At 42.9% G+C, this 27,055-nt stretch overlaps 1 pseudogene; it reads right to left on the bottom strand.

Moving 5' to 3' along the window:
- Positions 1-423: 423 nt before the first annotated feature.
- LOC139433344 (zinc finger protein 91-like) overlaps positions 424-27,055 on the bottom strand; it is a 189,056-nt pseudogene continuing 162,424 nt past the window's right edge.

The raw sequence follows: 27,055 nt of genomic DNA on the forward strand, positions 1-27,055 counted from the left end.
CAATCTGCAAGAGAATTAGCTATATTTTGTTATTCTTAATGCTTGTCATTCACACGTTGAGAAAAGACGGACTCCACCGCCCGGAGCTAACGGAGCCGCAGTGGGCTAGCTAGCCCCCTGCGGCTCCGTTAGCTCCGGCGGCCACCACTGGGATAATTGGGTCCCCTATTAACATTTGCTCCCGTTTAGCATTATGGGCGTCATAGCCATAGACTATAAAAGTCTTACCCAAGGCTGAATCATAAACTAAAATGTATATGTATTAGGGTTGTCAGTTGATTAAAATATTTAATCGCACATTTTTGATCTGTTCTAAATGTTCCTTAGAGGAATATTTTTCAAGTTTTTAATACTCTTATCAACATATGAGTGGACAAATATGCTTTATGCTAATGTTTATTATCATTTAAACAATGACACATATTCTCAAGGCAAGGCAAGTTTATTTATATAGCACTTTTCGACGCAGGGTAATTCAAAGTGCTTTACAAAAAAGAAATGAAAGACATTAAGCATTAAAAAAGAAAAGCTAATAAAATAAACATTAAGGAAAAATACATGGATAAAAGTTACAGTGCAGTCTAAAATATGAATAGTTCAATTAAACATTACAAGAAAAAGTACATGGATAAAAGTTACAGTGCTAATAAAATAAACATTAAGGAAAAATACATGGATAAAAGTTACAGTGCAGTCTAAAATATGAATATTTTCCATATATTTAATTTAGACAGACTTTCTTCACCATATTTTGCTCGCATGACATCCACAATCGGACCCTCAGGAGGCTGTACACACCCCCTCCCCTGCTTTGCTTCCATAACAAAGTCTTTAAAGTGTTACCAAAACACTATTTTTCATCCGTCGATGCCAGATATTCCAAATATCTCTTTCGAGCAGTCCCTCTCATAAATGTCATGGAGTTTAATTACGTTTAAACATTACAAGAAAAAGTACATGGATAAAAGTTACTCATGAATATTAAACACAACAACCTCTGTATGCAAAAAGAGTTACGTCCTTAGCTGGTTAATAAGTAACAAGCTAAGCTACCAAGCACACAAACACCTGCGAACGGGGTTAACATGTATAATATTATCATGTTAGTCTTCTTGGAAGTTCTGTTAGTACATTCAAGCACACAGCACGACATTTTAATTGTCTGGTATTTGTAACAATATTCCCTAAAAGGCACAATAACCACGAACACGGCTAAAGCTAAAGGGTCGTGTGTGTATGATGGAATGTTGGAGCTATGTGCAACTCAAGGCATATGCTCGAACGGGAGCTGCCTGGACGCTGCAATCATGTTGTGCGCACTATCCGTGCTGAGTGTGCTGACTTCTCGTACAATGTCCCACTGTCTGGCTTCCTGCATAAAGTCAAGTGCTCGGCGCAGTTGTGGCGAAATATATATATATATATATACACACACCCTCCCGGTCCTCCCGATGGCCTGCCGGTGAGCGTGGAAGTGTGGTCTGTTGCAAGCGGGCAGCAGGAGCGGGGCTGTCAGCATCAGCTTGTAGATGGTATTTTAAACTCGATGCGCTCTGAAACTACGGGGCCGAAATAATTAGTGGCGTTCATTTTCTTTCGCGTCAACGCGTTATTAACGCAAAAAAAAGTTTAAAGGGAAAAATGGGAGAAACCTCAGGGAGAGCAACAGAGGAGGGATCCCTCTCTTTATCAACTTTTAATACTTTTTAAGACCCCGCGGACACCCTGAATGTTATTTTGAACACTTGGTGGTGGGGTGTATAAAAGAGGTCATAGGTGACAGAGGAGGAAGAGCATACCGATTCAACCAGACGGCCAGCCCAGACGACGCTCATACTACAACTATTGACACAGTGTACTTAAACCTTGGTATGTAAAGCAATAAAACAGCGCGCAGACGGACAGAAAACGAAACTCAAAGGAACAATGAACATTATGCCTGTCAATTCTGACGTTACGTCAACAGATGGCACTGTTGGGATGGGATCTGTAATGGAAAAAAGGATTATCCAACACAAGGCCAATAGATGGGAATTGTTTATTGTAAACTGTGAAAAAAACTAAATATGCTTAATTGCGGCTCCTACACTCTGAAACCCACTATAGTTTTTCTCCTGAGTGAACACGAAGATGTGATTTGAGAGCACCTGATTGAGTGAACGTTTTCCCACACTCTTCACACCAGTAAGGTTTTTCTCCAGTGTGAATACGGTGATGTGATTCTAGAGCACCTGATTGAGTGAAAGTTTTCCCACACTCTTCACAGCTGTAAGGTTTTTCTCCCGTGTGAATACGTTGATGTGTTTTGAGAGCACCTGATGTAGTGAAAGTTTTCCCACACTCTTCACAGCTGTAAGGTTTTTCCTCCAGTGTGAATACTGTGATGTATTTTGAGATCACCTGATGTAGTGAAAGTTTTCCCACACTCTTCACAGCTGTAAGGTTTTTCTCCAGTGTGAATAGTTGATGTGTTTTGAGATGACCTGATCTAGTGAAAGTTTTCCCACAATCTTCACAGCTGTAAGGTTTTTCTCCTGTGTGAATACGGTGATGTATTTTGAGATGACTTGATGTAGTGAAAGTTGTCCCACACTCTTCACAGCTGTACGGCTTTTCTCCAGTGTGAATACGTTGATGTATTTTGAGATCACCTGATGTAGTGAAGGTTTTCCCACACTCTTCACAGCTGTAAGGTTTTTCTCCAGTATGAATACGGTGATGTGATTTGAGATGACTTGATGTAGTGAAAGTTGTCCCACACTCTTCACAGCTGTACGGTTTTTCTCCTGTGTGAATACGGTGATGTGTTTTGAGAGCACTTGATGTAGTGAAAGTTGTCCCACACTCTTCACAGCTGTACGGTTTTTCTCCTGTGTGAATACGGTGATGTGTTTTGAGAATACTTGATGTAGTGAAAGTTGTCCCACACTCTTCACAGCTGTACGGTTTTTCTCCAGTGTGAATACGCAGGTGGCGCTTTAAATTTCCAGATGCAGTAAAGGATTTGTCACATTGCTGACAGCTGTGACGTCTCTCTCTTCCTTTCGGTTTCTAGAACAGACGGACAGAGAAAGAGAGAGAGTCAATCTAAAAAGCATAAATACACAAGTTAACACAATAAAAACTCACTTAATATAAACCTTGAGTTAACAAAATACTACTTATCAACTGTTTGTCTTTATTATATTTGATACAGTAATACAGCAATATTCTAACCAAAGTATATACCAGAGGTGGGGGACTCGAGTCACATGACTTGACTCGAGTCACATGACTTGACTCGAGTCACATGACTTGCCTATTTTTTGACTTGAGACTTGCTTGACTAACATTGATAAAAGACTCGACTTGACTTTGACTTGGTATTCATGACCTGAGACTTGACTTAGGCTTGAGACAGATGACTCGAAAGGACTTTACTTTTTAAAATAGAATATTTGCATTTGTATTGTACGAAGCACATAGAGGGCAATGACAGAAAAAAAAGAGAGAGAAAGTAGGAAGTGGAGCGCCCAGGAGACGCCCGTTTCATTGCAGACTGTTATGTTTATGTGGGGAAATACATACATTATTTTAGATATATTTCAAACTCGCACTTCATTTTAGGGACATTTCGGCCAGGGGTGTAGAGTTATTTGTTCAAGAACCGGATCGGCAAAACAGGAGAGTCTGTGAACCAGTCTGCCTTGACCTATGTATTCATGTCTGACTCTCACAGTATCTGCTGCCCACAGCTGCTTCATAGAAGAAACCCTCCTTCACTTCATGAAATCTCTGCTAACATCTCAGTAAATGAGCTAGTAGATCATTTAAATTATCAGCTGGTCTGATGCTCACTCTGCAGCTCTAAGGCCACTGGAATCACTGTATAAACAAGCACTCAGAACACGAGACACAAAGCCATTCCGGTATCATCATTGTCACATTGTTAAAAAGTATAATCTGTTCAGCTGGGGAAATCTCATAGTTTACAAAAACATCTGCTTAGTTTATAAGACCACTCGTGGCTCCTCCTCCTCTGGCTGCATCAGCCTAAAGTCCACCTCAACCAGGGCTACTCGAGGTGCGGCTAGGGGAGACGCACCATCCCATTTAGGAAGAGCGCATTCAGCCAGGCTGTCTTTCATTCCACGCATCCCATCAATGGAATTCAATACCTCAACCAATGAGAGTCCTCATCCTACTACACATTCAAGCACAGTGTTACAAAGTGGCTCATTGATAACCAACAGTGTCAGCACTGATGTGTGGGTGTAGGTGTGTGTATGAGTGCGTTTTGTACATTTTGTATTTATTATCATGACTTGCTCTCATCTGTATTCAGTGATGTCATCTATTGTAAATATGTACAATGGTATAACAATGTCGTGGTATTTTTATTGTTGCTTTTAGGATGTCACCATCTGGCAAAGGGACTATCGGTGAAAACTAGCCTGTTGGCTAATCGAGTACTTTTACATGTTTTTAATATGTTGATTAATGAACACTGTCCCTTGTTTTAAATAGATCAATTCAATGGACTGACTCAGCATGTGACGGAGCCCACGCACAGCAAGGGGCACACTCTGGACTTGATGATCTCAAAGGGTCTGAATATCTCTGAGGTTGTGGTGACTGATGTTGCGCTCTCTGATCATTCCTTTGAGAGCTCTATTTCTGTTCACACAAATGTTCAAAAAGAGGTAACCACAAAGCGATATTTAACTGAAAACACTATAATACTAACTCAGAATGTTTCTTCCACACTTGCCCCTGCTAACATCTCAGTAAATGAGCTCGTAGATCATTTTAATTAAAAAATAAAAATGTTATAGATGCCATTGCTCCAACTAAGGTAAAGGAAGTGACTGGGAAGAAAAGATCTCCATGGAGAAAGGCCATGACCGTGAGAGCAGAAAAAAGAGAGTGTCGAAAAGCTGAACGCAGGCGGAGAAAAACAAATCTCCAGGTTCACTTTGAAATCTATAAAGAGAGACTTGGCTTTTATCATTTGGAATTGTAAATTGGACGACAGTCTTTCTTCTCCGACATCATTGCCAAAAACAAAAACAATGCTACCGTGGACAGACTAACTAACCCCCCAGTGTCAGTATCCCCCATTCAGAACACCAGACCAGCAGTCAGTGCCTCTGCATCAGGTACAGCAGATGTGTTGTCTCCGTGTCCACCTAACATCAATTCAGACACCATGACACAGTTCCATCAGATTAATGATAGAAACCTGGAGGACATTATTCAACTTCTGAAGTCCTCCTCCTGCTGCCTTGATATTATTCCAACAGGGTTCTTCAAAGATGCTTTTCCTTGCATGGCCTCAGATCTACTTCACATAGTAAACAAGTCTCTTCACTCAGGTGTTTTTCCACAGGCCCTGAAAACTGCAGTCATTAAACCGCTCTTAAAAAAGAATAATCTAGATGCTTCAGTAATGACCAAATACAGGCCCATATCAAACCTCCCATTTCTAGGTAAGATCATTGAACAAGTAGTTTTTCAACAGTTGAGTAATTTCTTGCATGTAAATAACTGTTTGGATGTGTTCCAGTCAGGCTTTCGTCCAAACCACAGCACTGAGACTGCTCTTGGAAAGGTCTTCAATGACATCCACTTATGGCGCATTTCCACTGCAGGGCCTCGCACGGCTTAGTACGGTATAGTTAGGCCTTGGTAGGCCAGGCTCACTTTATGCTGCGTTTCCAATACAGTTTAGGAACTGGGGCAGTAACTATAGTAACGCAGTGTAGGTGGAGCCATGGCAACATCTTCAATGTGTGTCACTACCCGAAAAAAAAGGAAGAGAGAAACCCTGTAACTTTGACCCGGTGTAAAAAAGGCTCTATGGCCAGGGAGTAGAGCATCCGGACAAAGAGCAGCCCTGTCGGACTCCTCTCTGAGCTTCAAAAGGAGCACACAAACTACCGTTTATCTTCAGTACACTCTCAAGGTCCCTGTACAAGACCTGGATCTTGGCTCTGAGACCAGAGCTGAACCCAAAAGCTTCCAGCGTCTGCCACAAGTACTGGTGTTCAACTCGGTCAAGAGCCTTTTCTTGGTCTAGAGAAATCAGACCAAGCTCACAGCCCGATGAACCGGAGAGGTCCAGAGCATCTGGATTCGAGTCAGGTTGTCAGTTATCAACCTGCTGGGTACACAGTATGTCTGGTCTACGTGAACGACATGCTCCATCACTTTCCTCAGCCTCGTCGCTAACACTCTGGAAAGCAGCTTGTAGTCGGTACAGAGTAGAGACACAGGACGCCAGTTCTTAATCTCCTGCAGGTCTCCTTTCTTAGGGAGGAGAGTGAGCACAGCTCTCCTGCAACTCAGAGGCAACCTCCCGTTACTGTCTCTGAGCACACTCAGCAGGTCGTCACCTATAACTGGCCAGAGAGCATTGGATCGCAGGGAGTGCATCAGCCTCCTCTGACCATTCTTACGCTCCAGACCAAAGAACAAGTGAGAGGGAGCATCCATTTTCACAATGTTCTGAAACCGGGATCTGAGCAGAGCCCCCTGAGCAGAGCACCCTGAGGAGAGCACCCTGAGGAGAACCCCAGCAGGTCAGACAGAGCTGAGGTCTTGTGTTCTCGCTCTCCTGTGGAGTCTGCCCTCCCTGCAGCTCCACCACTTCTCTCTCCAGAGCTCTCAGAGATCTAGCCATGTCCTTTGTGACATTGAAAGTGTACTGCAGGCAAAGCTGCTTGATCTTCACTTTCCCTACATCCCACCACCGCTGAAGAGAATTATACTCTCTCTTACATAAACGGTAGTTTTCCCAAAAGAATTTAAAAACATTTTTAAATGGTTGTCGGCCAACAGAGAAGCATTAAAGTGCCAATACGCACTATTACACTGAACATGATTAATAAACAGTGAGACTTGTACGAGGGAATGGTCAGAGATTCCCACTGGACCGATGGAGCAGCTTCTGCTCACATTAATGTGATGGTTAAAACATAGACCCGGTGCAGCCTAGCTAGAGACAACAGGTTATCCCTAGAGTGCACCACGTGTGCTGGCGCTGGCCCGGGTGGAAGTGCCTCCAGACATCACACAGCTCAAAGCTTTCTGTCGGTCTCATGAAGGCACTCTTCGAGGCAGCATGCGGCTCCTGGTGGTTCCTATCCAGCACAGGGTTCTCAGTTGAAGTCACCCCCCAGGACCAGATACTCCTCACTATCACAGGTGCTAAGAGTGTGTTTCAGTTTCTCAAAGAACAAAAGCCTCTCTGCGCCCACACTGGGAGCAGAAATATTTATAAAACATATTTTAACTTTTTCAAATTCAGCATTTCTTTTGAGCAAGTGTCCTGATGACCTCATCGACCGCACAGGAGCAGGGTGTGAAGCCCCTCGCAAAGAGAATGGCAACCCCTCTGTGGCGGCTCAATACCCAGTTACATTTGAGTCGCCCAGAGGCTAAACTTGGCTTTAAACTGTGACGCGTTTTCGAAAAGAAAGTCCATGTTGAAGCAATATAGTTGTAAGGATATTTAATAAACAAAATCAAAACTTAGTAACTATGGACAAAAACGGTCAACAGAAAAAATTACAGCACAAGCTCACCCTCTGTCACGTCGACATCAAACAGGTGACTTATGAACCAAACCACACCCATGTGACAATTACCGGAAGTGCTCAACAAGCAAATAAAGGTGACGTAAATAATAATGATAATACAAATAATGAACTTGAGCTAAGTAGTGTTATGGCACCTGCACCATCCACTTAGAGCTGTGCAATTTAATCGATCTTGCGATATTTAATTTTCCGAGAAAGTATCGATATTTCAGCCGCGGGTATCGATACATTAAGTCTGATAACTGTGTTCGTTATACTCGCGTCCAGGAGAGAAGCTTTAAAAAGGAGACTAATTGAGTCTCTGAGAATGTTCAAATGTATACTTTAATTAATAAAAAGCGCAGTAATGTTACAAGCAGAAGATGGTTCAGTCAGAAAAACAGCTGTGTTCTGGCTCTGGTGAGGAAGGGAAGAGAGCGAGCTCCACCTTTCCAGCTGTTAAATATCCTCTGCTGAATCCTCCCTGTGGGCCGGTTGGCGCTGCTGGGGATCGGCCCTCCACGTCTCCAATGTTCCTTGTTGCGCATTACAGAGGATTCAGACATTGCACATTAAATATATAACTAAACACACCTTTTCTCCTCCTTATCTCTTTCATGACTTTTCATTTAATACATTCTAAACTCTGTAATCAATACTCCAAAAATACCTCACGGCTGGTATCATTTCCGGTAGTTCCGAATGTTGTCTCATGCTACCCACGTCTGTAAACAAACGTATTCAAATAAACTGTACCTTCATTTAATATTCAGCAATAATAATATCTCGACGTCTATAGTTGTAGTGTTGAAATCAGTAGGTTTCGGTGTGCAACACTCCGTGTCATATCGCTACTAAATTCACCTCTATAGTAAATGGTATATTAGCCACATGCTAAATGCTAACCAGAGATGAAGGATTTTCAGAATAAAAGCTCAACACCTGGTTGTGCACAACAACTTCTGGTTTTTCAGTATAAAACAGCATTTAAACTGACGGTATGTTTATGGTACTTTATGCAATCAAAACATTGATTTTAATTTCTAACAAGTCCCATTCAAATCCCCCGTGTTCCGCCACCTGCTGCACCTTTTCATTCGCCATTGTCCATTGTGATACTGCACTTTATGTACTTACATTTCAAAGGCTTGTAAGCTACAGTTTGCACTGTTTCAATAAATGAAACTAATTTTCTCACCACATCTTTTGATTCATTTTGTCCAGCATTTGCAAGCTGGAGACTCTCTGTCAGAGCCATATATTGTATAATTGATGCTTTCAGTTTTCAGTTGAATTAATTCAATCCAAGTCAATGGAACACTCACAAGATGTCACCAAAATCACACTGTCCCTTTAAAATCTTTCAGAAAATGATATAAGTGTATCGAATTATATCGAATCGAATCGTATCGTTGGCTGAATATCGTGATATATATCGTATCGTTGGCTGAATATCGTGTATCGTATCGTGAGATTAGTGTATCGCCACAGCCCTACCTCCACTATGCTGCGCTTATGGCTGAAGAAGCCCCCCCCCATTCCCTCCTCCAGTCACTCTCGTTCTCAGCAGTGCTGTGAGTTTCCTGGAGAAACGTCACATTTAAATTCTTGTTTCCTAATAAAGTAAATAAAGATGCTATCTTAGCATCCCCTTGAGCACCGCTAATGTTTAAAGAGCCCAGCTTTATGTCACTCATAATGAAATTATAGTTGCATCCTAACTAAACCAAAAACCTGGCTGAAGATAAATAAAAAATAAAACCAAGATGTACTTATTCATAATTCTTTGCAGTTTCCTCTCTAATCCTCTGAAGTATCTTCTTTAACCGAGCCTTCTCTGGGCCGCTGAAGAAAGGTTCCCCTAAAGCTTCTTTGCGCCGCATGAGAACCCTGGCAGCATTGTGAAATATCTGCACATCACCAAAAAAATCCTCTACCTCCACCCCTTAGTTTCCGCCAGAAAGGATCTGATCCTCTGGAAAGAGGACTCCTCTCCCTTTGCTACCTCAACGATGTCAAAGAATGACTCGCTGTCACTGTCCTCTGAGTCCTCTGGGACTCCCTCTGGCTGAGAGGAGGAACACAGAAACTCCTTCTTTGACACCTTCCCTTTTTGAGTCACACTTCCTTTGCTCACTTGTTCATTTTTCCTTTTAACAGGTAACCTTAATAAATCCTCATCCATTACCACATCCTTCAGAACAGACGCAGCCACTCTGGCTGCAGTGTGCTCACTATCTGCTTCCTGTGTGACCTGAGTGTCCGTATGTGTGATACTGTGTGTACCGGCTGCCTGTGTGCTTTCCACGCGTGAAACCGTTGGCTCTGCCCCTGACCGACTGACCTGCGGCTCCACCACCGGCGTTTCCGCCCTCTCCGGGCGCGTCACCCGCCCTCTCCGGGCGCGTCACCCGCCCTCTCCGGGCGCACGCGGATCTGGTGTCCTGCCGCTCCACAACCATAGCATCTCAAACTGTCAGACGTAACATGGACAGTATACACAAAATCATCAATTTTATACTTGAGAGTCAGATTTAATTCCCCTTCATCCTTTTTCAGGACCATAAGCACCTGTCTCCTAAAAGACACAACGTGCTTGAGGTGCGGGGATTTGCAGCCCAGGGGGATCAACTTAATGGGAGACACAAGCTGCCCGTGTCGAGCCAGCTCTCTCTCCAACAAATCGTTTCTCAGAAACGGGGGTACATTTGAGATGATTACCTTTTTAGCTGGAGTGACAAGGGGTAGCACGGCTAACAGCTACAAGGGGTAGCACGGGTAACAGCGTCCCTTTAATCACTAGCCCGCTCTCCACCAGCTGGTTAGCTTTCTCCGTGCAGTCTAAAAAAATAACCACTGCACTGTTCATGCGGGAGGCAGATTCAACTCTGCCATATCCCACCACAGCCCCCACAGCCAGACCACACTCCTCCACCACAGCCCCCACAGCCAGACCACACTCCTCCACCGACACACCGACAGGTGGAGACAGCTTGATGGCGTGTTGGCGAGTCAGCTTCTCTAACACAGCACAGCTGCCACGGAACGCCATACCTGGCGGCGTGACTGCAGCTGCAGCCGCTCGACAAACAATTAGACAAACAATTCACCAGTGCAACCAAACAACACCACCAAAAAACACCAAAGTCGGCGAAGTGATGCACAAAGACATAAACTATCACCCAGAGAAAAATGAATTGTAAACAATGGTTTGAAAAGTTATAAAACTTTAAACGATCGCTCTGCTATACTCACCGGTCCACTCACAATCAGAGAGGGAGAGAGAGGGGGGGGGGGGGGGGGAGAGAGAGAGAGAGGGGGGGGGGGGAGAGAGAGAGACAGACAGACAGAGACAGAGAGAGAGAGACAGACAGACAGAGAGACAGAGAGAGAGAGAGAGCTCGGCCTCGCTTCCTGTCCTCTCAACTCAACTCAACTCTTATTAATCCGGTACCGGACAATTGTTATTTGTTCCTACTCGGAACCGAGTGTTGCTTCCCGACCCGGCCGCTGTGCTGCACTTCCCGCCCACCCCGTCTAACTGTACAGAAAGCAATAACTTGTCAATACATCGGGGCGAAAAACGTCACTTGTCCCCGGACAAGTCGATTGAAAGATCCACTTGTCCGATATTGTAAAGAACACGTCCCGGACGGTGGGACGTGTACTTTCCCGCACACTGGTATGTATACGGTAGGGGTGTAACGGTTCACAAACATTTTGGTTCCGTACGTACCTCGGGTTTTAGGTCACGGTTCAGTCCGGTACGTTTTCGGTACCGCAGAAACAATTATCACAAAACATAAAATATATAGTTTTTAAATTATTATTAAACTGAATATTCACTCAAATAAATACAGAATCTAATGAAAAGAACATTGAGGTGCAGCATGTGGATGAACTGAAATAACCTGCATCTGAACTGCACTGTTCCTGAGCAGCAGCTTGGCATCAGGACTTGCTTGTTGTTGTGTTTTCATGTCGTCTAAAGAAAGATGAACTTGTCCACATGGCTGCAGAAAGGGCAGATCTGCTGGCACTAGCATGTCTCCTGCTGTGGAGAACACCCTCTCGAGGGACAGAGGCAGCATAGCCAGGTAGCGCTTTGCTACCATGGCAACACGAGGATGCTTGGTGTTGGTAATAGCTCTGGCTCGGTCTGAACTCTCTGCGAGCGGTGGAGGCTACATGCTAGCGGGAGTTGGGTTGAAAACCGTATTTTCAGTTTTGGCAACCAAAAGCTGATGCCTCGCTGCCAGCCTGGCAACCACTTTTAAAAGTTAGCGTTGAGCCCTGCGGAGACTTCAATGATGCTGGAGCATTTTCGAGCTCAACTTTATCTGCGTTTGCCATTTCGACAGTTCCTCAAATTACTGGTTACATTTGAACGCATCCCTGTGACCAGCTCTCATAGTATGCCTCTCGTCCAATGAAATGACTTGGCCCGGCCCGGAGCATGGGCTGCAGGAACATGCTACTCGAACACTGCCACGCAGCACCTGAGCTTACTTCCAAAACGTTTTTCACATTCTCAATTTTTTTACGTTTAACGTTATATTCGTTCGGTACACACATGTCCCGCACCGAATAAGATTTGTACGGGTACGTATACCGTTACAGTGCATGACTTTAAGGATTAGCTTAGATGGCCCTGAGCCCAATAGACGCACGAAGGGTTCGGGCCTCCCCTAGAACATGTAGATGTGTGCAGGACTCGATGCCGTCTGGTTCTCTAGACTGAATTGTAAGATGAACACCACAATATTATACAATTTCAATTGTGTTCTTCAGTTCCCTTGTTTGTTCTTGCTTGTGTTTGCTCGCTTCATGCCTGCATAGCTATAGAATCACTTGAGTTGTTGGTCAAGACACTTTCCATGTGATGAAGGCAGATGCCTTCCAGATGGAAACAAGTAGAAAACATTACATTCAGTTGTAACTGCCCAAACAAACATTATGTACACTATTATGGCCCCTGTTAAAAATGTAATGTTATCAACTGTAAGTTGGTTGAAGGAATGCCTCCTCACCCGGAAGCCGACCGAGCAGACCCGAGCAGCAGTCAAGAGGCATGGGCTCAGAGCAGCCTCATAACACACACGTGCACACAGAAGGATCCACACTTGTGTTTCTTAAAGCACATAAATGTGTTCCGTTTCATGTTCATGTAAATAAAATCCAAACACAGAAAAAAGTTGTACAGATGTACTTTTGATCCTCACATATTAGTTTTCCGGTTAAAACCTCTGCACCTGCAAACAACCCGCTCTCTGTGCACGGATCGCTGTGTGGGAAGTAATTTTTTCTAATCAGATTCTAAGCCAATGAGGGTAGATTTCTTGCGTTCATGACGTAGCGCTTCATGTACGCATTTTGCGCAGTCCGGAGCTGACAGCTCCATGGAGCCTAATGTCAGGACACCTCCACTCTCAGGACAGCGCCACTTTCCGAACCCTTGATGAATGCTTGTGCACAAAAACTGCAGGCAAAACCCGTTTTAAATGTGTGTTTCCTGTGTGGCGGATACAGCTGCTTTATTTATGTCTGGATGAAGCTGTGTGAGTGTGGAGGGAGCAGCTACAGGTTAGCTTAGCCTAATCGATCAGTGCACTACGAAGCCAGTGCTAGACAGTGACCTATCAACAGGGGGGGGGGGGGGGGGGGGGAGCCCCGCCGGTCATTACGGCCGATATTCACTCTTAATAGTTTGATCGGTGCTCTCTATACAGGCCGATCAGGAGCGCTGGATCGATATGAACCGCGAAGCACACAAAATGGCGACGTCAGAGTTCCCGTTAGCCGGCAAACCTAAATCTCTTCGGTCAAAATAATTTCCCTTTAGCGCAATACCGCTTCAGTTGCGCCACTTATGTGACAGACAAGAAGAGTATGTGACAGACAAGAAGAGGATGTGACCGACAAGAAGAGGATGTGACAGACAAGAAGAGGATGTGACAGACAAGAAGAGGATGTGACAGACAAGAAGAGGATGTGACAGACAAGAAGAGTATGTGACAGACAAGAAGAGTATGTGACAGACAAGAAGAGGATGTGACAGACAAGAAGAGTATGTGACAGACAAGAAGAGTATGTGACAGACAAGAAGAGTATGTGACAGACAAGAAGAGGATGTGACAGACAAGAAGAGTATGTGACAGACAAGAAGAGGATGTGACAGACAAGAAGAGTATGTGACAGACAAGAAGAGTATGTGACAGACAAGAAGAGGATGTGACAGACAAGAAGAGTATGTGACAGACAAGAAGAGTATGTGACAGACAAGAAGAGTCAACTCTAATGTCTAACACGTAATGTGGAGAAAGAGATGTCCTGGATGGGTTGATTGTGCGTTGATCTGTTGGTAATGCCTCGGGGTTCCGGTGGGCATATAAACACATGCATAATGCTGCGCTATACTTTGCGGCCTCACCCGGTTGCATAGCAACACTTATTGTTCGGGTGTCTTTTAATAAGCAGGTAGTCTATCATTAGCTAGAACTAGCTGCATCTGATCGATATGGACATAAACGCGAGTGAAGTCTGATCTGACGGGAGAGAGAGATCAGCTGCAGCGGTGAGCGGACAAAACACACACTTCAGGTTAGGATATCACACGTAGCTATTTTAATGACCTCTCAAACTACCGTAACTAGATATAGATATGTTTAGTTTCACTGTCGGGTCCCTCATTACTGGATCCGCGAGCTGCATGATACTGGCATGATGGCACCCAGCAGGTGAGGCTTCCTTGCCCGAGCTAGATACTAGACGGCCCCGGGCCATGGGGCAGTCCTTAATGTCGAGCCCTGCGTCACACCCCTAGTAGATGGCGCTCCGAGCTGAATAAGGGCGTCAAATGAAGGCAAGACGCCCGCCTGGCGGAAACGCTGGAATTAGGAATATCTTGTGATGAAGTGCACACTGACCTGAGCTCCAGGGGCCTCCTTCTTCTCCTCCATGCTGCTCATCAGCTGTCCTGATGAAGACCACAGAGCTGCTTCATTATTAATATAATACAAATATTTAGATATAATTCATCATAAACTGTCAGCAGTGAAGAGGAGGAATTCAAAGAGTTTATTCAATGATATGTTCTATTTCTGGATGCTTCTATGTAGTGTTTTATCACACCCCGTGCAGTGCCTTGTCTCATCTATGCTGCTGTGACGTAAACATGGTCCAAATGGATCCATTTGGTCAATGTGATGCTAAGCAGAGGAGAACATGATAGAAAGGTCAGATAGTTATTAACGTTACATGCAAATTACTTTAACCATTACGATAACAACTTGGTTTTCTGTGTAAATTATTATTAATATAATACAAATATTTAGATATAATTCATCATAATCTGTATAGCAACTTACTAACCACGGTTATAACGCTATCCGTGTGAAACTATCACTAAGTTAACACAGAAAGCAAACATTAGCTAGTGAGACTGTTTAATGTACTCCATGTATACAGTATTTTCTGTATATTGTGTATTCTTTAGATACTCTAGTGATATGTGTCCCGTGTGTATACTTGCTGCTAATGCTTCATTTTTATTATCTTATTGCATCTTTTAAATATGTTTAACTCGTGTAATGCCTGAAAACACTTCTGCTGGGACACAATCATTTCCCAGTTTAAGATAAATCATTATTTAAATAAAGTATATCTATTTATCTAATGAGCTAAACCGTCGCTTAGCTTAGCGTTAGCAGCTAACTGAAGAACCCCATTCATTTTAATGGGAAAATGCTACGTCACAGTGAATGACGATGCTAATAAGCTAGTTAGCATACATTTAAAACCATATATATGGTAAAGGGCACCAACACAACAACTCAAACCGTCTTAAAGACAACTGGTGTAATAAATAACTAACATAAAGTCAGCTGAGCATTACAAATCAACTGTTACTCCCCAGAGCCGAACTGGAATAATAACTGTAGCTGTTAGCCGATAGCCGTTAGCTTTCAAACTGTAGCTGTTAGACTTTATTTAAAGATAGTTTGAGACTGTTGTGTTAAATAAGATAACTTCTGATTCGTGATTAACTGTAAGCTAACAGGTGTAAATACACGTAATGAAACCTCTGCATGTGTTTAATCCACTCACCTCTTCTTTTGTTCTTCTTCTTCTGCTTCTTCTGCTTCTTCTTCTTCTTCTGCTTCTTTCGTGTTTATTGGCGGTTGGCAAACCAACTTGTAGGTGCATTACCGCCACCAACTGGACTGGAGTGTGGACAAGAGACTATGCAGAAAACAAGAAACAAAACAAACAAAACAAAGAACCAAAACTCTAGATTATTTTAAATGTATCAATTTCTCTTAGAAACATAATAATCTCACAATATATATTGCCTGATGTTTCCCTAACAGCCCTGATAGCGACAAGTCATGGAATGTTGCTTTCTTCAGTGTCTGGAAAAGCACATTTCTCTGAGTACTATATTTCCTGCAAAGCAGTAAAACATGCTCAGCTGTTTCTGGCTGGCTGCAGTGTATACACTTTCTGGTTGGATGCTTTCCTATTATACTTAAAGTATGATTCATCCCATTATTGAGACCTGTATGACCTATTCTCATCCCAGAAATTACATTTTCCTCCCTTCTTTCAAACCCACCTTCTTTCCACCCCCCACATACCTTTGAATGTTATAAAGATGTCTTCCTGTATCACTAAGGTCCCAATGATCTTGCCATGTTGTTTGTGCATATTTCTGAATGAATGTTTGAACCTCCGCTTTGCTGAGTGGAACTTCTATGTCGATGTTCATACTTCTGAGTGTGTGTTTGGCCAGAATATCCACCTGTTCATTACCCTCTACACCAACATGAGCAGGAACCCAGAGGAAACGAGTTGCTCTGCCTTTGATTTGCATTTGATATCAAATTAGAAATATTTCATCTATTATGTCCGTTCTAGATGAAGATCTGCCTGATCGTATACTCGATAACGCTGAAAAGCTGTCAGATGCAATTCCACTGTTATGTATTTCTTTCTCCTCTATCCATTTCAATGACAGCACCAATGCCAACAACTCTGTGGTGTACACTGACACATGGTCTTTTACCCTTTTCTCTATATGTGTATTACTCACTGGGATATACACTGCTGCCCCTGCACGCCCTGCCTCTGGATCTTTGGAGCCATCTGTAAATATGATTGTTGAGTCTGAGTGATATCTTGCAAAGTGATTCTGGACTATGCGCCATACTGGTAGTTCTTTCTTTTCCTTTAACTCCTCTCGTATATTGAGGTCTGCACTTGGCAATGGGAACAACCAGGGTGGATGGACCAGATTGGAGCTGTGGGGCAATACTGTATTTGATTCAAACCTATACTTGCTGCTTTAACATCGCCAATCCATCCAGCACTTGTTAAATGTGACTCATTGTGCTCCCAGCAGTCTTTCAAGATACTTTTCTCAGGATGACTATCACTGTGCCCTTGAAGGTTTACCCAGAATGCAACATTAACTTCACTCTTCTGATCCTTAAAGGCATTTCTCCCATTTCCACCTGTGTTGCTGATACTGGAGATGTTTTAAAAGCTCCACTACATATCCTCAGGGCCTGAGCTTGTAGGACATCCAGCTTTTTAAGGTTAGATTCTGCTGCTGCCATGAACGCTACACACCCATCATCGAATACAGGTCTCACGAGTGCCCAATATATATTCAGAGGTGATGACCTACTCGCTCCCCACTCCTGCCCCGCCAAACACCGAAGTACATTGTTGACCTTTTTACATTTATTTTGATCTTTTCCTATATGACTGCTCCATGTTAGCTTTCCGTCAAACCAAACACCAAGAAGTCTTATTGTATTAACCTGTTCAAGAGGTTGCTCGTACCATTTTAACGATATCGGAGCAATGTTATGCCGTTTTGTAAAACAAATGACCTGCGTCTGAGCTACTGACAGTTTGAATCCCATGTATTTGTCCATTTCTCCACTTCAACTATTGCAGCTTGTATTTTCTTTCCAACATGTGCTACATTGCGGCCTTTTGCCCACAAAGCCCCATCATCTGCAGACAAAGATTTCCCCACACTTGGATGAACTTGATTAAAGATGTCATGCATCATTATATTGAACATCAACGGACCACACACACTGCCTTGCGGAGTACCATTTTCCACAGCATAAACACCTGAATATTCTGCACCTACTCTTACTTGTATTTTCCTGTCCAGTAAAACATTCATAACCCAATTATATGCTTTACCACCAATTCCCAATGATTTGAACTTGATTAGTAGTCCTTCCTTCCAGAGCAGGTCATAAGCCATTTCAACATCAAGAAGACTGCAGTCACTACTTCCTTGTTGGTCTGTGCTTTCCTGGTGTCTGATTCTCAGCACAATATAGAATCCATTGTGTTCCGACCCCTCTGGAACCCACTTTGATATGGGGACAACAGAGCTTTACTTTCTAAGATATACGTTAACCTGTCTGTAACCATTCTCTCCATGACTTTGCACACATGAGATGTCAGGGCAATAGGCCTGGAGCTAGATGGATCTGAAGGGTCTTTCCCTGGCTTCAGGATGGGCACTAGTATCGCTTGTTTCCACACTGAAGGAAGTTGGCCAGAATCCCACACCCTGTTAACCAACCTCAACACAATGACTAGAGAGTTATCTGTCATGTGTTCCAGCGTTTTGTAACAAACACCATCTTTCCCAGCAGTGGTTTGGCGAGCACTAATAATTGCTCTTCTAACTCAAACATACTAAAATGCAGGTCCAACTGATCTCCTAACGCTTCTACTCTATCCAATATTCTCGGGTTTTCCATTCGTGTATTATTTCTGCACTGCCTGGCTTCCTCTGTAGGTTATCTGAACTATGAACTTCCTAAAGGTTTGAGCTAGAAGTTCTGCCTTTCCTACGTTTGTGACAGCCATTTTTGTCGCCTCTGCTCAAAACTGGCAACTCATAGTTCCTTTGAATTCCCCCCATTCTCCTAATCATGCCCCAAACACCTGCAAGCTGTACTTCTCTTCCAATACTATTGCCTATAATTCACTATATCTAGAGGTCCTCTATCATTCCATACCCTATAACTATTGCTTCATGATCTGTACCTACATGCATAACTTTGTAGCTTATCCCACTCTGTATGAATGTTGTGACTCCTCCCCCTCTGCCAGAGTCCCTATCTCGTCTAGCTGCAGTATATCCCTTCACAATAAAACCCAGTTGTGCTTTCAGCCATGTTTCCTGAATACAAGGAACTTTAGGTTTCTCTCCCAGGTTGTCAATATATTTGTTGAACTCTTGTCCATTTGAAATTAAACTTCTAGCATTCCACTGCAGTACAATTACCACCACCAGGATGATCCAGTCCATGTCTGAGGTTGTTGGACGTCATCATTTAGGATATCTTTCACGTGTCCCCAGTGCATCCCTTTCACATCAAGGTACTTTTCAGATGATTTGACAATTAAATTGGCTTTAGTCTGCGCTGAACAGTTGATAATCTCTGCCATAAACACACTGTAAAAAAAATCTGTAATCTAGGCAGTAAATTACTGTATTACCCACAGTAATTTACTTTGAATTTGTAATACAGTGTAATACTGTACATTATGCTGCATTGTGGGAATATTATCCTTAGGCGGGAAATGTATACAGCACTTTAAAACCATACTGTAATATTACTGCAATACTGTAATATTACTGTAAAATGTACAACAACATTACAACAATACTGTAAATAGTGCTGTAATGTTACAGTAACTTTTGTTATTACTGTACAATACTTTGGGGTGTCATATCAGGAGCAAGAGGAGAGAACCGCTGTGTCCTTTTAACGGATTATTTAGATCTATTCACGTTATTATTGCCGTTTTTTTTTCTCAAAAGTCCGTATTTTATTTCGAGATAGAGTTGTATTATTATTTGGCCAAACAGCTGTTGAGGTAGGTCCCATTCATGAGTTAATTGTTTAGGAGAGCAAGCCAACTGACTCTACAAAATGCACTGACTGTTTAGATTAGTAATGTAACGTTGGTTTTCCGGTAGCCTATATTGTTAATTATTTTGAAAACTGTGTCTGTTCAGCGGGGGATAATGTTACTGCACGCAGCGGGAGTGAATGATCGTTTAGCTGCAGATGAAGGCTCAGACCTCGGAATTGTTGTGATATTAGGGTAATGCAGAATCAGATTCGCTATCCCTTTGAGAGAGAGAGAGAGGGGGGGGGGGGGGTGGCGTGTGCATGGTAGAGCGAGCGAGAGTGAGCGATCGGTTGTGTTTGTTTTGAAGTGAAACGAAGCAGCTGCGAAATAATAATAATAAATAATAATAATTCCTTACATTTATTATAGCGCATTATCAATGACTCAAAGCGCTTTACATATACACACATTGCACATCATACATGCAATGGTCAGATACTGTGGACAATACCCACAGGAGCAAGTTCAGGTGAAGTGTCTTGCCCAAGGACCCACCGGCTTTACAGACGCAGCAGCGGCGGGTTCACCCCTTGATCTGATGATCATTGCACAGTGCACTGCGCCACCCGTCCATCTTCACGCCTCGAGGTCATCGAGGCGCTTTTACAAGTATACATTGGTATTATACATGTACTGTGGACAATACCCACAGGAGCAAATCCGGGTGAGTGTCTTGCCCAAGGACACAACGGCCTGACGCAGTGGCAGCGGGAGCGGGGTTTCGAACTGGAAATAGTCTGTGAAGTGTTTTCTGATTCGTTATTGCGTTATTTTACAAAAGTGGGTTAATGCAGCACTATTAGGCCTACATAGTACTGCTGCATTGTTGGAATATGATCCTTAGGCGGAAATGTAGCAAACTATACTATACTATTACAGCAATACTGTAATGTTACTGTAAAATGTGCATGTTATAGCGAGCGAGAGTGAGCGAGCGAGATGTGAGCGCAGCGAGCGAGCGGTTGTGTTGTTTTGAAGTGAAAAGCAGCTGCAAAATAAGTCTGTGAAGTGTTTTCTGATTCTGTTATTGCGTTATTTTACAAAAGTGGGTTAATTGCAGCACTATGTACATAGTGCTGCTGCATTGTGTACTTACAGTTCGTACTTTTAGATTTACTTTTGAGGTGTAAAGCTGAACATGTATTTTAAATACAAATTTAAATGTTCAGTTTTGAAGTAGCAAGCAGTTTTGCCTTTTCCATTTGTCCACTTCTCTTGACCCCTTTTATTTTCAGGAGGGGCTCAGCCTCTTTAATGTTCAGGAAATGTGACGACATATTCAATATATTTCAGGAAATTCCATTTTGGGAGCTTCGAAATGGATGGTGTCGCTTGAAGGTAGAGTCATCTGCACTCTGCCGAACGAGGCCAACTTTGTGGATGCATTCACGGTCTTCTTTGGGTTCTTCTTTGTACTCAATATCCAGGACCAAGAGGAGGCCTCAACAATCCTGGAGTTCATTCAGAGGCAAGTTCTAAACTCACGATAACATGGAGCTTAGGAACTGTCTTTCTCCAGTAATACTGGTAGTTGAAAGAATGAACTTGTTTAGGCTGATTCTGTGAGCTGCAGCTGACCACGCCCCCCTGCAGGAGAGGGGAGAGCGTGCTTTGAGATCAGCTGCTGGGCTGTCAGAAGAGGTGGAGGAAAAGAGATCTCCATCCTCCGTGTTTTATTCTTATATGATTAGAGTCATTATTAATTTGTTTTAAAGCTCAATAAATAACAAAGAAGACCTTTGACCGGCAGTTTTCTAATTTTGTCCGGAAGATTTAATCTTTAACGACAGAAATCGAACTGAAACTCTGCCGCACGGTCAGAGTTGGGTGTAATAATATTACTTTGTCGGTAACGGAGTAGTGTAACGCGTTACTTTTATAATCCAGTAATCACACTACAGTTACTAACATTGCCCCGACACGCGTTACTTCGTTACTTTCTAAAATCAGTCATAATCAAACCTCAACAAACACCTGCAAAGAACACATGCTAAGGTAAAGCTAAAGCACATAGCTGTTGTTTATTTATATCACACACGTAGTCTGTTCTTCTTCTCTGTTTTCCGGTTGTTGCCTGTTTTGAATGACGAATACACACTACCGCCGCCTGCTGGTAAGGAGAGTTATTGCCACTCACGCATGCGCAGTTCGTACGTGCTCTGCTGAAGTCTTTGCGGTGTGCTCCAGTCTGGCTCCAGTGCAACACATGGCCAACACGCAGGAGAACACGCTGACGCAACAGCGTGAGCAGAGATAGACTGCGCAAAATATACAGATAGTAGGAGACCGAAGACAGCCATGGTCAGATATGAAAACATTCAGGATCTGGATCAGTCTAATGTGACAATGGAAACTGAACTAAAGAGAACATTTGAAACTTTAGCAGTCTGCGTGATCTGCCTGTAGGGAGGGGCGGGCCGGCCCTGCGAGTAAAGTAACGAGTAAAGTAACAAATTACTTTATGTAGAGAGTAACGAAGTAGTGTAATATATTACTTTTTTTTTAAAGTAATAAGTAATATGTAATATATTACTTTTTTTTAGTAACGACCCCATCTCTGCGCACGGTCCCCTCGTTCATAGAAGTGTTCAAATCTGGATCAGTCTGTATCAGATCCGTTGCAGCCCCGTTTTTAGAGATTTGGGTATGGAGGAAAAGAGAGAGGGTTGTGTTTTCTGACACTTGGTGAGGTCCCCTTTAATGAATAATTATAATTTTTTTCACATTCATTTTATTAAGTATGCAAAAGTAAAAATGTCTTACAAAAACGACGCCAGATGTCACTGTAGTGTATATTTCTCTATATTTTTTTGAAAATCTAGTGTATACATAATTTTCCTACACATGTATTCACTGGGGTCTCTAACCTGCAAGTTGCTCTTTAAGTGGTCGTTTGGCTTTTCTTATTCATTTATCACCTGGCCATCTGCATAAAAGTACAGAATGCTGAAATCACTGGATGGGTTAACTAAATATAATTCAAATGTATCTACAGATTCCTGGATCTGACGGAGTTTGAATGGAAGACAACAAATTGAAATCCAGAATCTGTAAAAAGTAACTTCAGGAGAGAGAGAGAGAGAGAGAGAGAGAGAGACTACATATGCATACTTCTTTTCGAAAGCACCTCGTTTAATGTTAAATGTTCCAACTAAAATATCGCCTCCAGGATCCGTTTTGTTTCTTTTACTTTCATATAATTACAGAAGATGTACTGTTGTGATTTTGTATTTCAATTGGTGTTACGTCCCCACTAAGGTCTAGGGGACCTGGAGACAATAACGTACAACCAATAAGTATGAGAGAGTCAGAGTAAAGGTTGACAAAAGGTTTATTCCTTGTAACCTATCAGATAATACAATTAAACAGAAACTCTGTTTGTGAGGAGGAGGAGGAGGAGTCAAAGGATTGTGCCAAACAAAAGAAACAAGCATAACAAAACCAGGCCTACCTCTACAACTATCCTTTGAAACCAAACTCAAACAAAAACCCTCACTAACTAACTACAAAGAATTTGACAAAACAATATACAGGGGTGGCAACAATCCTCTTACCTAGTGTGTCTAAACAATAGTTAGCTCGGTGGTGAGAAATGTACAGGGTACCCCAGACTTACCTAACTCCTCCACCTCTAAACACACACACATTAACAAAGTTCAGATTATTCAAATAGCTTTAGTTGCTAAACACAGCCGTGTTCCTTCCTCAGCAACAGGCCCAGAGTGAGAGAGAGAAGACTTCCTGGGTGCCTCCTTTATGGTCGGCCCTGGTTGCTGATAGGCCAGCTGAGGGTGAGAGGATCCAATCAGCCCTCAGACTCAGGTGCACAGGCAGATACCGATCAGCTGCTGATTAGCTGTGCAGAAGACAGGGAGAAGAGAGAAACACAGGAGGGAAGGAAAACCACACATGTACAGCCTGCCTGGCACGTAACACCCCCACACATATAAATCCAAACGGTATGTTTGGCCCTTACAATGAACCTTCTATTTACATAGCACGAGATAGTGCATCGGCAAGAACATTATCGGACCCCTTTTTATGGCTTATGTCAAGGTTGTAGTTCTGGACAATCAACGACCAACGCATAAGGCGTTGATTGTGGTTGTACATCCTTGAAAGAAAAACCAGCGGATTGTGATCAGTGTATACCTTAATAGGTTTTACACTGGAGCCAAGATACACCTCAAAGTGCTGCAAGGCAAACAATAGAGCTAAAGCTTCTTTCTCAATAGTAGAGTACTTCAACTGATGTTTGTTGAACTTTCGGGAGAAGTAGCTCACGGGGTGATCGATAGCCTGTGCATCTTCTTGTAGAAGAACAGCCCCTGTCCCAACTCCACTGGCATCGACCTCGAGCTTGAATGGCTTCGAAAAGTCTGGTGCAGAAAGAACAGGAGTACAACACAGAATACCTTTTAGGCTCTCAAATGACTGCTGACACTCACCGGACCAAACAAAAGACTTTGAGGGACTGGTCAACGTAGTGAGTGGGGCCGCCACCGATGAGAAGTTTCTGCAGAAACGGCGATAGTACCCTGCCATTCCTAGGAAGCGGCGAAGTTCCCTCCTGGTGGATGGCACTGGGAGGGAGGCAATTGCCCTGATCTTTGCATCAGCAGGGCACACCTTCCCCCGACCAACCTGCTGACCAAGGTAGAGAACGGTACCTTTTCCAAACTCACATTTGGCAAGGTTAAGCGTTAGGGATGCGGCCGACAAGCACTTAAAAACTTCTCTTAAGGTAGACATGTGGCTAGACCAGTCCTTAGAATAGACAACAATGTCGTCCAGATATGCCTTACAGTCTGTATTGGAATATGTTAGGAACTGTTGTATATCTTTTATGAACTCTTGTATTGTAATCTGTTTTTTTTATATTGAATTTAACATTGAAATCAAATCACAGTAAAATCACAGTAAAATATTGTTTTTGAGATTACAGCAACCTACAAAATTACAGTAATATACAGTAAAATAAAAATACAGCACTGATTTTATTACTGTAAACTAAATACAGGATCGCTACTGTAAAGTAAAAATACAGTACTGATTTTATTACTGTAAACTAAAAATACAGTACTTATTTTATTAATGTAAACTAAATACAGGATCGCTACTGTAAAGTAAAAATACAGTAACTTGTTGGCAACTTTGCTGCCAGTAATTTACTGTAAAATCCCCTGTATTTTTTTTAACAGTGCAGTACAAACTCTCTTTTACTCACTATCAGAGTGTCCTCCTTCAACTTAACGTCCTGCCTCGTCACTTCCCTCTGCCATCTCTCGTCCAGTCACAGTCCAGTGTTGCCACCACCCTCTCTACCGCTCTACCGCAGACCGGAAGTTTACAAGCGCACGCTCAATGAACTGGAAATGGAAATACGTCATCCCGTGCAACTCGCCTATTGTAGTGGATCACATATTAACACATGTGAGTGTGAAGGTCCAGAGTCAGAGACCCGCCCCCTGCTTCCTGTCTGTTGCTCAGCAACATGGACATGTTCCAATCTGACCCAACGTCTGCTTCCTTCTCATCATTACTCTTCTTTCCTGAGAAGCGATCAACGTCTCTGGGAGGGGACAGACTTTGGCACTAAGATGGAGTGGTAGAGATATTCAACTTGAATTGTGTGAATTTAAAGATTAGGTTCCTGTTTTAAGGTCCAAGCGAGGGGGGGTGTCTTTGTTTGCGTCACCAAATCTACTTTCAGTCTTTTTGCATCTTTTTTAACACTTGTTCTGTATTCATGTGATCGTTCTAAGTCGTCTGTTTTGATCCCCTTTCAGTCCTTTTGCTTTCTAAGTGGTTGCTTTGTGTATGTTTTAGTACTTCCTCCTCTCCTTGCAGTAACTCAGCTTCTCTCTGATGTTTCTTTAGTCATTTGATCATGGACGTGGGAAGGGGGGGTGCTGAGGGGGCTGCAGCACCCCCACCTGCTGGTGGAGAGTTGTAACTGCAACGCCAACAAGTTCACTAATCAAATCAATACAAAAGTTTTATTTTGAGTGTGTTTGAGTTAGCATTTCAGTGTAAGCAGTCTCTAAAAAGCTTCACGATAAGAGAAAGGGATCATGCAGTGTGCTTCTTCTGTTGCTCTGCTATGGAAAAGAAGCTCGTCAGCGCAAGATCAGGGATGGGAGTTTTGTGAAAGCACGGTTTAAGAACTGGCGAAAGGCAGAGGAAACATTTAGGGAGCATGAGAAGTCCCATCAACACACAGGCCGTCAACAAGCTGGCAGCATGACAACGAACACCGATGAACGCGCTGCTCTCACAAGCTGCTGCTAAAGACCAAATGACTGCATTTAGTGTGACGCTATTATACCGGACCCTCCCTCCACGCAGATCACGCAGATCACGTAGATCACGCAGACTGCGTGGGGCCTCGTTTTGCGGAGGGAGCCTCATCTGAAGCGCAAACGCAGTGTAAGCGCCACAGTTTCGCCGCTGCGAGGTACCCCCACCCGCACCCCCAACTCTGACTGACTTTCCACGTCCCTGCATTTGATGTTTCTTTTTGGTTGTTTGAAGTCACATATCACAGGTGAGCTGCACCGGACCCCCCCGCCAGGTGGAGCCCTCCATCAGGGAGACCAGGGGCTGGAGGCGGGGCTTAGAGACCGGGACTGAAACACAGAGGAGAGCAGGGCAACCTTTTTTTATTACAATTCATCTTGTTTTAATTTGTATTGGCTTTTTCTTTACTGCATTTAAAAGTAGTTTTATAAGATGCTTCCTTTGCACGATATCTTATTGATTGATTTATGCCTTGTTAAAATGTGCTCAATAAAAAAACTTGATGACATAAATGTATTTATTTTTGTATTAGACTGAAGTTGTTGTGTTTTCATGGCTCCTTTATAACCGGCAGAGAACGCCTCATCAGGTCAAAGGCTACAGGCTAGAGGACCAACTGCATCACCATGCTATATTCTGACTGGGGCCAGTTATCTTCTGAGGGGGGCCCAATAAATGCAGGACGAAAAACACAAAGACAGAATGAAGTAATTGCGCATAAGAAACAATGCATGCAGTTATTCTTTCAGTACATATTTATTTCAGATACTTATAGCTACAGTTTTTACGCTCTAATGGGTCCGACTAGAAAGATTGTCGTGGCTTCATTCCTTGTTTTTCTATCAAGCCACTAGACGCCTAAACAGACACTTCTGACTCGTTTTCTTTCCTTTATATTACTTACAGTTGAAGAGTTACTCGGCCTCCGATGGTTTGGATGATGTTGCGATGTGTTTGCTCAAAATAAAATAACAAACTTTTACACATGCAACAAAGAGAAGAGGCCTTTACAATATTCAAAACAAAGAGGCAAAACTCAAATCAAATAACAAACGACGGTATTCTTTCTTCTTGGTAAGGCTTCTATAACTTCATAACTTAAAGGGTACTTGTACGATTTGTGTACGTGTATGGTTAAAACTGTTCCTCGACGGCGTCTCTCCAACAGGTTGCCCATCACTGTGGCTTCAGCACAGGCGGCGTGGGAATTGTAGTCCTTTATAGTGCGTTGACTACAG

Source organism: Pseudochaenichthys georgianus, unplaced genomic scaffold (genome assembly GCF_902827115.2).
Source record: "Pseudochaenichthys georgianus unplaced genomic scaffold, fPseGeo1.2 scaffold_223_arrow_ctg1, whole genome shotgun sequence".
In the NCBI taxonomy this organism is placed as follows: domain Eukaryota; kingdom Metazoa; phylum Chordata; class Actinopteri; order Perciformes; family Channichthyidae; genus Pseudochaenichthys; species Pseudochaenichthys georgianus.